This window comes from Mustela lutreola, chromosome 5 (genome assembly GCF_030435805.1).
Source record: "Mustela lutreola isolate mMusLut2 chromosome 5, mMusLut2.pri, whole genome shotgun sequence".
In the NCBI taxonomy this organism is placed as follows: domain Eukaryota; kingdom Metazoa; phylum Chordata; class Mammalia; order Carnivora; family Mustelidae; genus Mustela; species Mustela lutreola.
Genome location: NC_081294.1, coordinates 138,203,935 through 138,217,526, shown reverse-complemented (window position 1 = coordinate 138,217,526; position 13,592 = coordinate 138,203,935).

Sequence of the window (13,592 nt, the reverse complement as noted above, 5' to 3'; positions counted from 1 at the left end):
ACAGCTAAATCTTCAGCAGGTCTGGTTAACGACGGGTCTAAGATCTATCATTGCAAACTTACCTACTTCTCCTCATAGCCGCAACCCCCCACTTTGGTCTTAGGTAGCCCACGGGTACACAGTCTTCTAATTAACTTAACCCTCTGCCACTTCTTCCATCTCTGAGCCACTCACCATGGATGGGCAAACATCACTTAAAATGGGAAAGATATATCACTCTCTGGTTTAAAACTGTCAAAGGCATCCCACTGCAGTGAGATGGAAACCTGAGATCTTCACCATGCCCTGCAGGGCCCTGCATTTCTCTCCAACTTCATCACAAACCACTCTTCCCCCAACTCACAGCTTCTTACCCACGGTGGCCTCCTTTCCCTGCCACAGATGATGCCAGACTCCCCTCCCTCACTCAAGGACTTGGCCCTTTTCCCCCGTCTGGAGTGTCCTACCCCAACTGACTGCCTCCTGTCTACCCTAGTCCCTCATCCCAGGATCGTCCCTCACAAACATTGCCTCTAAAGTATGGCCCCAAGCGATGTGCTACCTTACACAACTTACAACTATTTATTCTCCATGGTTTTTTTTGGGTTTGGGTTTTGATTTTTTTCTAAATCTGTCCTCCCTTAAGAAGCTCCAGGGGGGCGCCTGGGTGGCTCAGTGGGTTAAAGCCTCTGCCTTCTGCTCAGGTCATGATCTCAGGGTCCTGGGATCGAGTCCCGCATCGGGCTCTCTGCTCAGCAGGGAGCCTGCTTCCTCCTCTCTCTCTGCCTGTCTCTCTGCCTACTTGTGATCTCTCTCTCTCTCTGTGTCAAATAAATTAAAAATATCTTAAAAAAAAAAAAAAAAGAAGCTCCATGAAACCTAAACCAGATCTTTCTCATTTTTATGTTATTGCCAATATCCAGGCTTAATCAATTGTAATTAATTAATGTACTTTTTCTATATTCCTTAAATATCTTAAATGGGGCAGGAATTCCAACATTTGTTTCTTTTTAAAAGGGAAACCGATTTTTATGAATCACAAAAAATTTAGAAGTACACATTCCCGAAAGAGCTATAAGTAAAGGGGGAGAAAAAAATTTCTCTGGACAAACAGAAACATAAATTGTTGAAAGAAGCTTAGCTTCGCATAAAAAAAAAAATGAGAGAGAGAGAGAGAGACTGAGGCTCCTGGGTGGCTCAGTGGGTTAAAGTCTCTGCCTTCGACTCAGATCATGATCCCAGGGTCCTGGGATTGAACCCCACATCAGGCTCTCTGCTTGGCAGGGAGCCTGCTTCCCCCCATCTCTCTCTGCCTGCCTCTCTGTCTACTTGTGATCTCTGTCAAATAAATAAATAAAATCTTTAAAAAAAAAAAGAGAGAGAGAGAGAGAGAAATTGTGGTCTCTGCATCTATCAGCGAATGGGGCACATGGGGTCCGCTTGACCTGCGAAGTGCCTAAGAAACTGAATTTAATAAAAATATTCAAACCACTTCTCAAAAGAACCAAGATTAGAAACTTCCTAATATAGGAACAATATGGATGATTAAGTAGTAGAGGATGAAAAAAGACAAACACATCACCTAAACTGTTAAACTTTCTCCAAAAAGCATGAAATTGACTTGGTCCCTGATGTTTTTGCGATTCTCACTGAAAATAAGAACGTGTGTTGCCACCTGTCAAGATGTCCAACTAATCCCTCTCAAACAGGCACCAAGGGCAGCACGGTTGAAAGGGTGGGCTCAACAACAGCTTTGTTCAGTGGGATCCGGGGGCCGGTAAATTCAGCAAAGATGGCGCCAAGACCTAACTGACGCTCTGTTCGGGAACACCACCTATCTCTGCCACAGCCCTAGGCTACTTTCCCCACGTGCTGCCTTCCAAATTCTGGCTCATGATGGTGGGCGTTATACTGCACACCCAAAATACTTCACTCATTCATTCATCCACTCATTCATTGATTCAGCAAATCTACCTCCAGAGTCTCCTCTATGCCAAGCACAGTTCCAGGAGCTGGGGTTTGGGCAGGAACAGACAAGGCTCTGCTCTGGCCAAGCTTTCAACATCCAGGGGATAAAAAAGTAAAGCATGATAATGACCCAAGAACCCAGGAGGTATATGAAGGAAATGAAACAGGGGAACATAAGAAGCAAGTGAGTAGGGCCCATTGGGGTGAAAATGGATGGTGCCCAAGTTGGGGAGACAGCTGAGGGCTCTCTGGACAGTGTTTGGGGCACCTGGGTGACTCAGTTGGCTAAGCATCTGCCTTGGGGCTCAGGTCATGATCTTAAGAGTCCTCAGATCGAGTCCCACCATCAGGCTCCCTGCTCATCGGAGAGTCTGCTTCTCCTGCTTCCTCTGCCCCTTCCCCGTGCACACTCACCCTCTCTTCCTCTGTCTAAAATAAATAAATACATAAATAAATAAAAAGACAGTGTTTGACCTGAGGAAAAACAATATCAGGCTATGCCCCAAAGCACCCACAGAGATTCAAATATGAGTAGGGCTCCTGAATCTTCTTCAAGGCCCATGTAAGCATTTCCTTGTTAAATCCACTTTTAGCAACAATACTGCTAAGTCAACTTAACCAGAACCCGCCCCCCCTCAATATCTGACCATGCTCCATATCTGACCACATTCCACTTCTTCCCACCAACCCCTGGGAGATGTCTGACCCCCTGGCCTACCTTCAGCAAGAATCCTGTGAGGACAGTTCAGCCAGAATCCTTCTCCCCTGTGAGGTTTCTTCTTAGTGACTTTCCATCCACTGAGCCCACCTAGTCCTTGGCTGTGAATTCCCATTTGCCCACGACAACTGTATAATCCCACTGCAGGGGGTCCTATACCTCATGAGATGGTTCTGGATCAACCTGTCTTACCACCCATACCAAGGGTCCCTGAATGTTGTTTTTTTTTTTTTCCCCTTTAACAGCATGAACAGTCAATGGTCCATTGCTGGGTGTGTCTCAGCACAGTGAGCAGTGTGTGAAGACATCAGGCCAGACCATGGGGTTCTGGGAGGCCATGTTGAGGAAGGGCTGATCTAGATCCTCTCTCCACCCTCCCTCCACCATGGGTGTGCAACGTGTGGGCAGGCAGACTTTGGTACGCTCTTGCCCTTTGGCTTCTGCTGGGTTAAGCTACTGCTCCTACCTCGTACTTTATAGAGAGCAGAGTGTGGGTGCAGAATGAGGCTGCTGTGGACAGCTGTGACCCTCCAATTGAAGGTCAAAATGCCCATAAGGAGATCACCCCCTACAATTCTCTCTCTGGGTTCCTGTAACTGCTCCTTGCACCTTACCTTTCACGCATGGGGTAGTAACAGCCTTGCTCTCTTAACATTTCTTGGGGTACTCTGCCATCCTCCATTGCTTTCTCCTATCCAGGGCCACCTAGAAATTCCTATCAAACACCCAATGAAAGAGTGATGTTCTTGCCAGGACTCTTACTGATAGATTTTCATCTAAAAACGCTACACCAAGCCCCTTTCTCATTTGAGCAGTTACCTTTTGCTTTCTCGGTCTTGATAAGCCACTTGCTAGAAGCTGGTTCCTGTGAGTGGCACCTCACTCCACAGAACATCGCCTTTGGAATTTTCAGAGGCTTTGAGGTCGATTAAATGTCATTCAGCTCCTCTGGTTCCCTTTCTTTGCACAAAGCTTCCCTGAGATCAGAGCACTCTTTAGGGTGATGCAAGTCATACCAATAAAACGATTTAGGACGGAATCTTGAAACTGAAAGGCAGTGTGACAGAGAAAGAACACTGGGTGTGTAATTCAAGTTTCAATGTGTGACTCCTTGCTGGTCCATTTCTTCATCTTGAAGAGTGTGATGATAACTGTGCAGGGGTCAACTAATTCATCAACAATTATAGTAAGAAGAGTAGATGGACTCATCGGACCACAGTGAGCGACTCGGCTCCATTGTAGGGAACAACCACTCAATAACAGCATTAATCAATCCAGCATTCACTCTTTACTTCACTGATTCTGAGACACGGATTACATACAAAATCCATGAAAATCCTTATCTTGATGCTGCCTTAAAATTACAATGACCCCACAAACATTAAAATATGGAAGTTACAGTAGCCAGCTTGGGTTCCCATTATGAAGTATCACAGATATTTATTTCTCACAGTTCTGGAGGCTAGAAAGTCTAAGATCAAGGTACCAGCCAATTTGGTTCTTAGTGAATGTTCTCTCCTGGCTTGCAGCTGGCCGCCTTCCCATAATGTCCTCAAGGCTAGAGGAGAGAGCTCTGGTGTCTCTTTATCTTTATAGAAGGATCCCACTCTATCTATAAGGCACTACAGTTATGACCACATTTAACCTTGAACATCTCCTCCTGGGCCCTGTCTCCAAATACAGTTACATTGGTTAGATTTGGAAAGGGACACAAACATTCAGTTCATAACACACACCAACTTCATGTTAATCATTCCCTAAATATTGTCTATTTCCCTCACAAATAGAACAGGGAGATGATTTGGAATTCCATTGGATTCTAAGTGTTTTTACTCTACAATACATAAAGATGCATGCTAAAAATAATTTAAAACACTAAATTGGTTCACTATAACTTATATCAGTAAATTGTTCACTTAGAATAAATGTGCAGAATTAAACCAAAAAGCCAGTCACTAATGTATGCAACTCCATGGTTTCTCAAAACCTAAATACAAATGGTTATCATTGGTTGGGTAAAATTTCAAGCAACCATTTTGAGGAGGAAGAGAAATATTTTTACCTTTCTTCCAGACATATTCAGACTTCAATACGGAATTAAAAATGTGTAGTTATTATAAAAAAGGCAAGAACCTTGAGAATTCTATTTATACAACAGAATACTTCACAACTATTTTTAAGTTAACCAAATCCACATGTTTCAACATAAACAAATTTCAAAAACAAATACGCAAGGAAAAAGTAAAAAGATTTCAGAAAAATAGCTCGGTTATCCCTTTTCCCTCTTTGTTTTCTACCTTCGAAGAGTATGAACTAAGGCAAACGTTCTAACTTCACCTCTGAGGAGCCTGAATGGCATCTTCATAGAGTTTGTTACCTTATTTTCTGAACTTTAAAGAATTTTTTAAATATTCAAAACTAAACACAGAACATGCTAGGAATTAACAACAGTAATAACAAACCAAGATAATCATGCACAAGACAAGAACAACAAAATAAAGAACTAAAAAAGAATTACATTTGGGGAAAACACAAACTATTTCCTGACTACACCATTCCCAAATGATTATAAATCAGAATGCCAGCTCCTCCCCTAGTAAGTTTGGAAAGAGAAGGGTGAGCAGGTTTCTTTCTTAAAGTCTTCAATATGTTCATGCACTTTTGTAACTTCAAGGATGGATACTCAGCAAGATGAGAGTATGACATTTCACATTTCACAAACATTCTAGGAGTAAAGGACTTTCCCCAGGATGGATCAGAATGTGGAGTAGCAATTGTACTTGCAAAACTCAAATATTTCTGTTAATTTTTTCAGCTCTCTGTAGGAAGACTATGTAGCAGAGGAGTTTTCAATCTTTTGGTCTCCAAAAATTAAGGACCCCAGAGAGTTTTTGCTCATGTGGGTTATGCCTGTCAACATTTACCCTACTGGAAAGGAAATAACTCTTGTGATCTTTAAATTACAATTATATATATGCCCATCACCTGTGAACCAATATTTTAAATGAAAATAATCATATTACAAAAATAGTGAGAAGGGTGATGTTGCTTTATACTTTGGCAAATCTCTTTCGTGCCTGGTTTGATGGAAGATAGGTGAGCCCTCATGTCTGTTTCTGCTTCATTGTTTCTGGTTGAAGTATATGAAGAAAATCTGGCTTTACACAAATACAAAGACAGAAAAAGAAGGAATACCTTAATGATCTTTACAGATGATTGTAAATACTCTTTAATACTCAGCAAACGGTAGTTCTGACAGATTAGTTACAATAAGCCATCTGAAACTCTATTAATCCACATTTGATACTTTGTTCCCTTAAAATCCACTGGCCTACCTTGTACTTTGAATGATCTTTAAACCCACACATGAATTTTTAATGTGCATTGATTTGTAAATTTTTTGTTCCTCATGCAGATCTTCCAAAGGTTGACATATTTCATTACCAAATACCAATGGATCTCATTTGTTGGTTACCACCCGTGATCTCATCCAAAGCCCCTGTAAGTATATGAATGCTATCAAGCTCACCTTGGCAAAGACACATTTTACAGAGTTCCGATTTTTCTTAAAACTCATGTTTTATCACTGGTAACAAACACCATCAGTTTTTTTCCTGAAGTTACAAAATTACTTTGTTTTTTAGAAACTGTCTGCCAGGGCGCCTGGGTGGCTCAGTGGGTTAAGCCTCTGCCTTCAGCTCAGGTCGTGGTCTCAGGGCCCTGGGATTCAGCCCCACATAGGTGGGCTCTCTGCTCCGCAGGGAACCTGCTTCCCCCTCTCTCTCTGCCTGCCTCTCTGTCTACTTGTGATCTCTCTCTCTGTGTCAAATAAATAAATAAAATCTTAAAAAAAAAAAAAAAAAAAAAAAAGAAAGAAAGAAAGAAGAAAAGAAAATGTCTGCCAAAAGCCCAGCTCTGAATGACCAGAGTTTGTCTGACAGTCATTCTCTCAAATGAAAATGGTGCTCCAGGAGAAATGCACACAGGTCAGCCCAAAACACAAACAATCAAGACAACCATTGTATTTCCATTTGCAAATGTGCTCTGTGTATATTCTTTTGACACAAAGGACATGACAAGGTGTGTGCTCAGAGTCAAAATTTCATAAAAATAAGTAATTTTACCGCTTCAGCAAGGATATTCTCAAGAGAAATAAGGAGAAGAAAAAGAGAAACTGGAGTTTTTTGTTTTGTTCTAGTTTGATTATTGTAATAGATGGCGATGAAGAATATGTACCAGTACAATGTCGTGCCACTGTCTTACTTTTTTTTTAAAAGATTTTATTTATTTATTTGACAGAGATTACAGGTAGGCAGAGAGGCAGGCAGAGAGAAAGGGGAAGCAGGCTCCCCACTGAGCAGAGAGTCCGATGTGGGGCTCGATCCCAGGACCCTGAGATCATGACCTGAGCCGAAGGCAGAGGCTTAACCCACTGAGCCACCCAGGTGCCCCACCACTATCTTACTTTTATCCACCATTGCCTTCCCAGAATTAGGGGGAAAACAAAACAAAACAAAACAAAACAAAAAACCTCAGTGCAAAAGGCAAAGTTCTTGTCTTATTATAAATATTAGTATTATTATTAAAATAATTTTAAAGTATTATTATTTCAACACAAGGAAGCAGGCAAGTAAAAGTAAAAATGTAAAAGTTAAAATGATAAGCATCATTATAAAAAGAGTTTGGGGGATGCCTGGGTGGCTCAGCTGGTTAAATGTCTACCTTCGGCTCAGACTGTAAACCCAGGGTCCTAGGATCAAGTCCCCCATGAATCTCCTTACTCAGCAGGGAGTCTGCTTCTCCCTCTCCCTTACCTCTTTCTCCTGCTTGTGCTCTCTCTCTCTCTCTGACAAATAAATAAAATCTTAAAAAAAAAAAAAAGTTTTGACCTTAACAACCCTCTCAAAGGGTGTTGGGGACTCCCAGGTATTTGAAGACCTCGCTTTGAGAACCACTGATGCAGAATACTGCAAAGGGTATCTTAAATTATTTAAAAGATTAAAATTAAACAAATAAAAGTCCATGCATTTGGCAACTCCTACACCTTAAAAAGCTAACTCACTGATTTCTGCTCTTCTGAATTGAAAGGGGTGGGGGGAATGACAGACTGCTTGGTCTGTCGATGACCAAAAAGCCTCCTTTAGTCTTTTTACATTTTGCCCAGCTTCTTTCATTTCAAAGGTGAATACAGTAACATTCAATACATTTAACGTTCATCCCAGGAAACTGGCAGTCCTATATATAAACAGGATCATGCAACTTTTACAATAGAAAGGCCTCCATTCCGGTAGTTCAATATCAACGTTGGTCGAATACCAAGTCTGTATCAGATATTCTAATGTGCACTTTCTGTCTTCACTTTGTATTTGCCTTTTACAACAGCCCATCAGATACTGGCACACTTCAGAGCCAAGGAGATTGAAGCCCACGCACAAGAATTTTTTTTTTTTTAATTAATTCTTGTGGATCTCCAAGCATTCAGCAATCCTTTTCTTTTTCTTTTTCTTTTTTTTTTTTAAGATTTTATTTATTTATTTATTTGACAGAGAGAGATCACAAGCAGGCAGAGAGGCAGGCAGAGAGAGAGAGACGGAGGAAGCAGGCTCCTTGCTGAGCAGAGAGCCCGACTCGGGGCTCGATCCCAGGACCCTGGGATCATGACCGGAGCCGAAGGCAGATGCTTCAACCCACTGAGCCACCCAGGCGCCCCCGCACAAGAAATTATTTTTTAAAAATTGAGGAGGTCCGGAGTTTTGGAAGCACCATGTAAATCTTGAAGTTGAAAGAGCCTTATTTTTGCCACTGCCCTCAAAACCGGGGTGAAGGCTGTAACTAATCCAGGGTCTTAGAGGAGCCCCCTGAAACAGCCTCTCTCCTGCGCCCAACCTACTTTCCTGAGCTGAACGTCAGGACCCAGCACGTGGAACAGCCAATTAAAGTGGAACCTCAGGGTGATATTCAACTACTGAACCAACAGCCTCAACAATTACTCTTCTGTGTCCAGAAACACTAGCTTGTCTAAGAGGATGGCTTCCACATGAACACCATGATCATTAGCTAGGCAAAACAATTTAACAAATAAAAACAGAGTCAATGTTGAATATTCGCCAGGGAATACCAACAACATTTGAAGTCACCGAAGTGGCGAATGTTCCATGATGCCATCCAAAGAGAAGGTGGAGACAAACCCAGCAGACCAGTATCCTAAATCGTTCCTCAGCTTCACATTTGCCATGGGTCTCATCAAAGGTCTTTACCATCATGAAAATGGGTCTCTCAAAACTCAAATTCTATCTTCCTAAGACAAAAGATCAAAGGGCTTCCTGGCATAGTCGTCACTGGGAAACTTTCTTCCATTGGCAGGCTTTTGCCTCAAAATACATGCAGCAAGAGAAGCTACGTCTCAGTGGGTTTGGAATTGATGAAGGTGGACAACTCGGCTTCTATGGAGGTGTGACAGATGTCTGTCATGGGGAATAACCTGCCTGCCAGGTGGGCAGGGCCCCATCAGGGTGGAGGATAAACTGGGGAAAGCATTTTTCTGAAGGAGGGAGAGAGCTAGCTCACCTTGTCACTTCTCTTCCATTGAGGAAGCCTGGCAATTTGAGAACCTATGTCTAGATCCATTTGCTATGTGAAAAAGGAAGCCTTTTGCAATAAAACAGGCATTCTGTCATCTTTTAACAAGACGTCCATTTTATTTTTAGAAATACACAAAAGATAAGTGAAGACAGGAGAACTTCTAACAGGTCCTCTTCTGCTTGGTGAGGCCAGAAAATGAGGCTTAAAATTATATCAGACACATCAGTCCCCTGTCATTACAGATCTACATGGTTGTTCTTCAGGTTTTTCAAATACAGCATCAAGCAGCCCTATTGCAAGTAATATTTCCTACGAGGCTTAGGGATAGGGAGATTCCAATTTTTTTTTAAATCCTCTGCTATTTAAGCAAGCATTTACCATGATGGCTATATACAACAGCTTGTTTTAATTCATTCATTCCATTTCAAAAGCCACAGGAATATATCAGAAATGGCCAAATCACGAATAAGTTATTTACTTTATTCTAAATGTAACTAGACCTAGGGAGACTTTGCTAATTACTGGTATTGCAGCGAAGCAGAAATATGTTCATGTCTCATTCAAGCTCCGGATTAGATACAACATTAGTTCCGTGAAGCCGATCACTCTGGAGGTTTACTCATTTTGCCTTGATGCAGTAAATGTTGGCACATTAGGCCTCCTGGAATATCCTGAAGCTGGCCTAATAACACATCTGCTCTATTTATTTTTGAATGTAAATGGCACTCCGAAGTATGCTTTGAAAATTAATTTCAGCCAGAAAACAATAAACATTAATAAATACAGATTTTGTTTCTGCTAACAATTACTTCATGAAATTGTTAGATGTGGTGGAAAGCCCTAGTTTACAAATACAGTTTGCAGCAATTAAACCCCTTCTGAACCAAACTACTCCAAACTGGATGGATTTCCTCCTTGGATGTCCTGAGGGCTATCACTACAGCCTTGCATGACCTTTGTACCTTTGTGATATGCACATAAGGGGCAAAGGTACTCTGGAGGTCAAGCTCGCTGTTGCCCTGGAAGCAAAGGAAATCCGTTTCTAACAGCTGGATCAAGACAAAAGAACAGTTGCACAATTATTTCATGCAAATGCATTCCAGTTGACAGGGGCAATGAAAACAACAAACACTTCGCTGCTCTTAAGTTCTCAACATCTTTGGAGCACTGTGAAAAGGCAGGAGGGCGTTTCTCGGCAAGTCCCCAGTGTCAAATGATCAAGCTTGGCCTGCAGGCTAAATCAGAGACGGCCTCCTTGTAGTACGGCTACAAGTAGACAGACTGCAGTGCCCGGCCGCTTCCATGAACCACGGGCTATCTGTTCACATCATGTGCTCAAATCGCGATATTGGGGGCTTTATGGGTCTCCTCAGCGTGGCCTGCAAACAGTCACTCTGGGGAATGTTTGGTTCTGTCCAGTCATTGAGGAGTGAAAAAATAATCCTGGTCCGTTGATATCCAGCCATTGACCTTGGACCTCTCATCCAAGGCTCTCTGGACGTGGCTTCCATGCTGGGAAATCGGGTACCAACGGTCACCTTAGTTCTCACAGAGGTGCTCACTGTACCTCTCTGAAGCTTTTACTCTATTAAGGATGACTTTAAAATTGAAACAGCCATCGATGCAGAAAATGCAGAAACACGGCAAAGGTTATACCCAAGGGATCAAAAGATAGTTCACCATTAATACAAAAACAAAGCCAAGTAACTTTAAGATAAAGGAATATGGGATTTTAAATAAAAGAATCTTAAACAAGGGGCGCCTGGGTGGCTCAGTGGTTAAAGCCTCTGCCTTCGGCTCAGGTCATGATCCCAGGGTCCTGGGATCGAGCCTCACATCGGGCTCTCTGTTCGGCAGGGAGCCTGCCTCCTCCTCCTCTCTCTGCCTGCCTCTCTGCCTACTTGTGATCTGTCTGTCAAATAAATAATAATCTTAAAAAAAAAAAAAAAAAAGAATCTTAAACAAGAGAAAACCAGGGTTACTCCATGTAGTTCTACAGCTACAACGTCCGGATTAGGAGCACGTTGAAGGATCAGGGTGAGTGTGGGGGATCTCTCTGCGTCTCACTGGCACCCAGAGCAAGTAAGAGACACTTGGCGTGTATTTGGTGACCAGAAAGGGGCTACATTACATTTTTAATGGCACAGTGAAAAGCAAGTACATGCATGGACATGATGGTAAAAATGCATGTTTACAAAGTCTAAAAAGGTTCAGGGGACATCTCCTGAGGAACTGCTGATTAAACCCTCCAGCCATGCCCTGGTCAGAGTTAGAGCCAGTCCGTGTGGACAGAATTCACAGCACAGAGGCAAAAAGCAGCATTTAGGGATCCTCTGGAGAGAAGTGCAGGACCCGGAGACAAAGGAGACCCTGCTTTTCTGTTCCACTTGGATGGCTACCTTTACAGGCACCTTATTCACATTTCAGATAAACAAACACAAAATGGTGTAGTGTGTGTGTTCTGCTGGGATCCACCTTTTCCTGAGAAAAATGAAATCTATTATGCGCTGGGGGGAGGGTGCCCTGTAAAAACCGGAGTTAAATCTAGAAAGCCAGAAAAACCACACAGTGCCTTCTCAAATTTCATTCATATCAGACACCTAAAGAATTTAGAGAGAGAGGGGAAAAAAAAAAAAAAAAAAGATCCAGTTCTCTCTTGAATTGTTGACAAGTCTTCAGCTATCCTTCCTTGGGTATGGATCCAAGAGCTGGGTCAAGCCCAAGACCAGAATGCCCGATACGGTGTCAGTTCCCATTTCAGAAATTGGTTTGTTAATGACATCCTAATGTCGATCATCATATAGCAGGAACTATATTAATATTTTTTTCTCTCAGGCACTGTTACACAGATGTCAGCTCTAATCCCTATAGAAGGCTGCTACAAGTCAATCTTCATGGAAATGTATTAGTGAAGCCTGTGAAGTTTCTAGAAATACAAGAGGTGTGAAAATTATAATTGGAAATAAAGAAACCTTTAAAAAAAAAAAAAAAAGAAAAGAAAAAACCCAAAGCTTCGCTTGAGGTACATAGAAATTATTCAGTTTTTATGACAATAACTGGCCCACAAATCCTTCAAGACTATCTCAGCCTACTGAACCGAATAATACAGAGGTTAGGTTTGTTCACATTATCTAAATACCTCTGCTGTTTACTACAAATCAAGCCCAGCAAAGCTCTCTATTTTGGCTGAGAAGTAATGCCCAGTGCTAATATTTCACAATTACGAATTAAGTGAACAAAAAAATCAGTTTGTAAAATGTTATTGATGTTTCTCTTTCAACATAACCTTTATGTGGTATTCAGAGAGCAGCAAGACAGATGTTCCCCAACCTGTGGGGTTGGGGCAAGCCTGCCTTTTAAAAGCTCAATTGTAAACCGATGAAAGGTGTGTAAACAGATGACAGGGGCAATTACAATGCGGAATTGATTAGGCTCTCAATTACTAAAAGCACACCGCCTGCATTATTCTTTTTATGCTGCTCTTTGATGACAAAAAACATGAATAGCTCATCAGGATGACAATATGTTTGTATTTTCAATTTCTCACCAGAAGGGAACATCTCCAACTGTAGTTGAGGCTCTAGAAAGAGAGTGAGTTGGCACAATGCTTTCAGGAAACGGACTGACAAGGATCCCACGCCCCACAGTAGCAGTCACTTCTTAATTTTTCTAAATACCAGTGAAGGGTAAGGCAGGCCCAGAAACAAAGGGGCTGTCTCGGTGTTAGAGGGGAGGAGTTGGGGAAGAGGCAGGAGGAAAGCAAGCTGGAGACGGTATCCGAATTAAGTTAGGAATAGAAGGGTGAGCTAGAGCAGGGTCTGTATGTACATCAATGATTTCTTCGTCATCGAGGATTGATTAACTATGTCTGCCTCAATACATACGTGTAATGCCTCTATCTTGGGACATTTTTCCCTCTTCATTCTCAATCTTTGCTTGTTATGGAGCTCCTGAAGAATCTCCCCAAAAGTAATAGTGAGGATCTTAGTAGTAAATATCCCATGTAGGGCTAACTTCGTTTGAGGCATCTCAGGACCCCCAGCCTGCCTTAGCATGGAACCAGAACTCTTGGGGTTCACTCCAAAATGATCCAGCTTCCCGGGCGAACCCTAATATTTCCAACTGCACAGCTGTTCTCAGACTGTGTGCCTTGGCCTGGCTGGAATCCAGAGGTCCAACCTGGAAAGCAGCCCATCTTCGTGGTCACAAGGGAAGGGTATCATTCCTAAGGTTGATCACTCACCTTAAAAATATCTCTTCTCCCCGGATGCTTTATGTGGGTAGCTTTCTGTTTTGGGGGTTTTGTTTTGTTTTGTTTTGTTTTAAGGGCAACAAAAACAGAGAG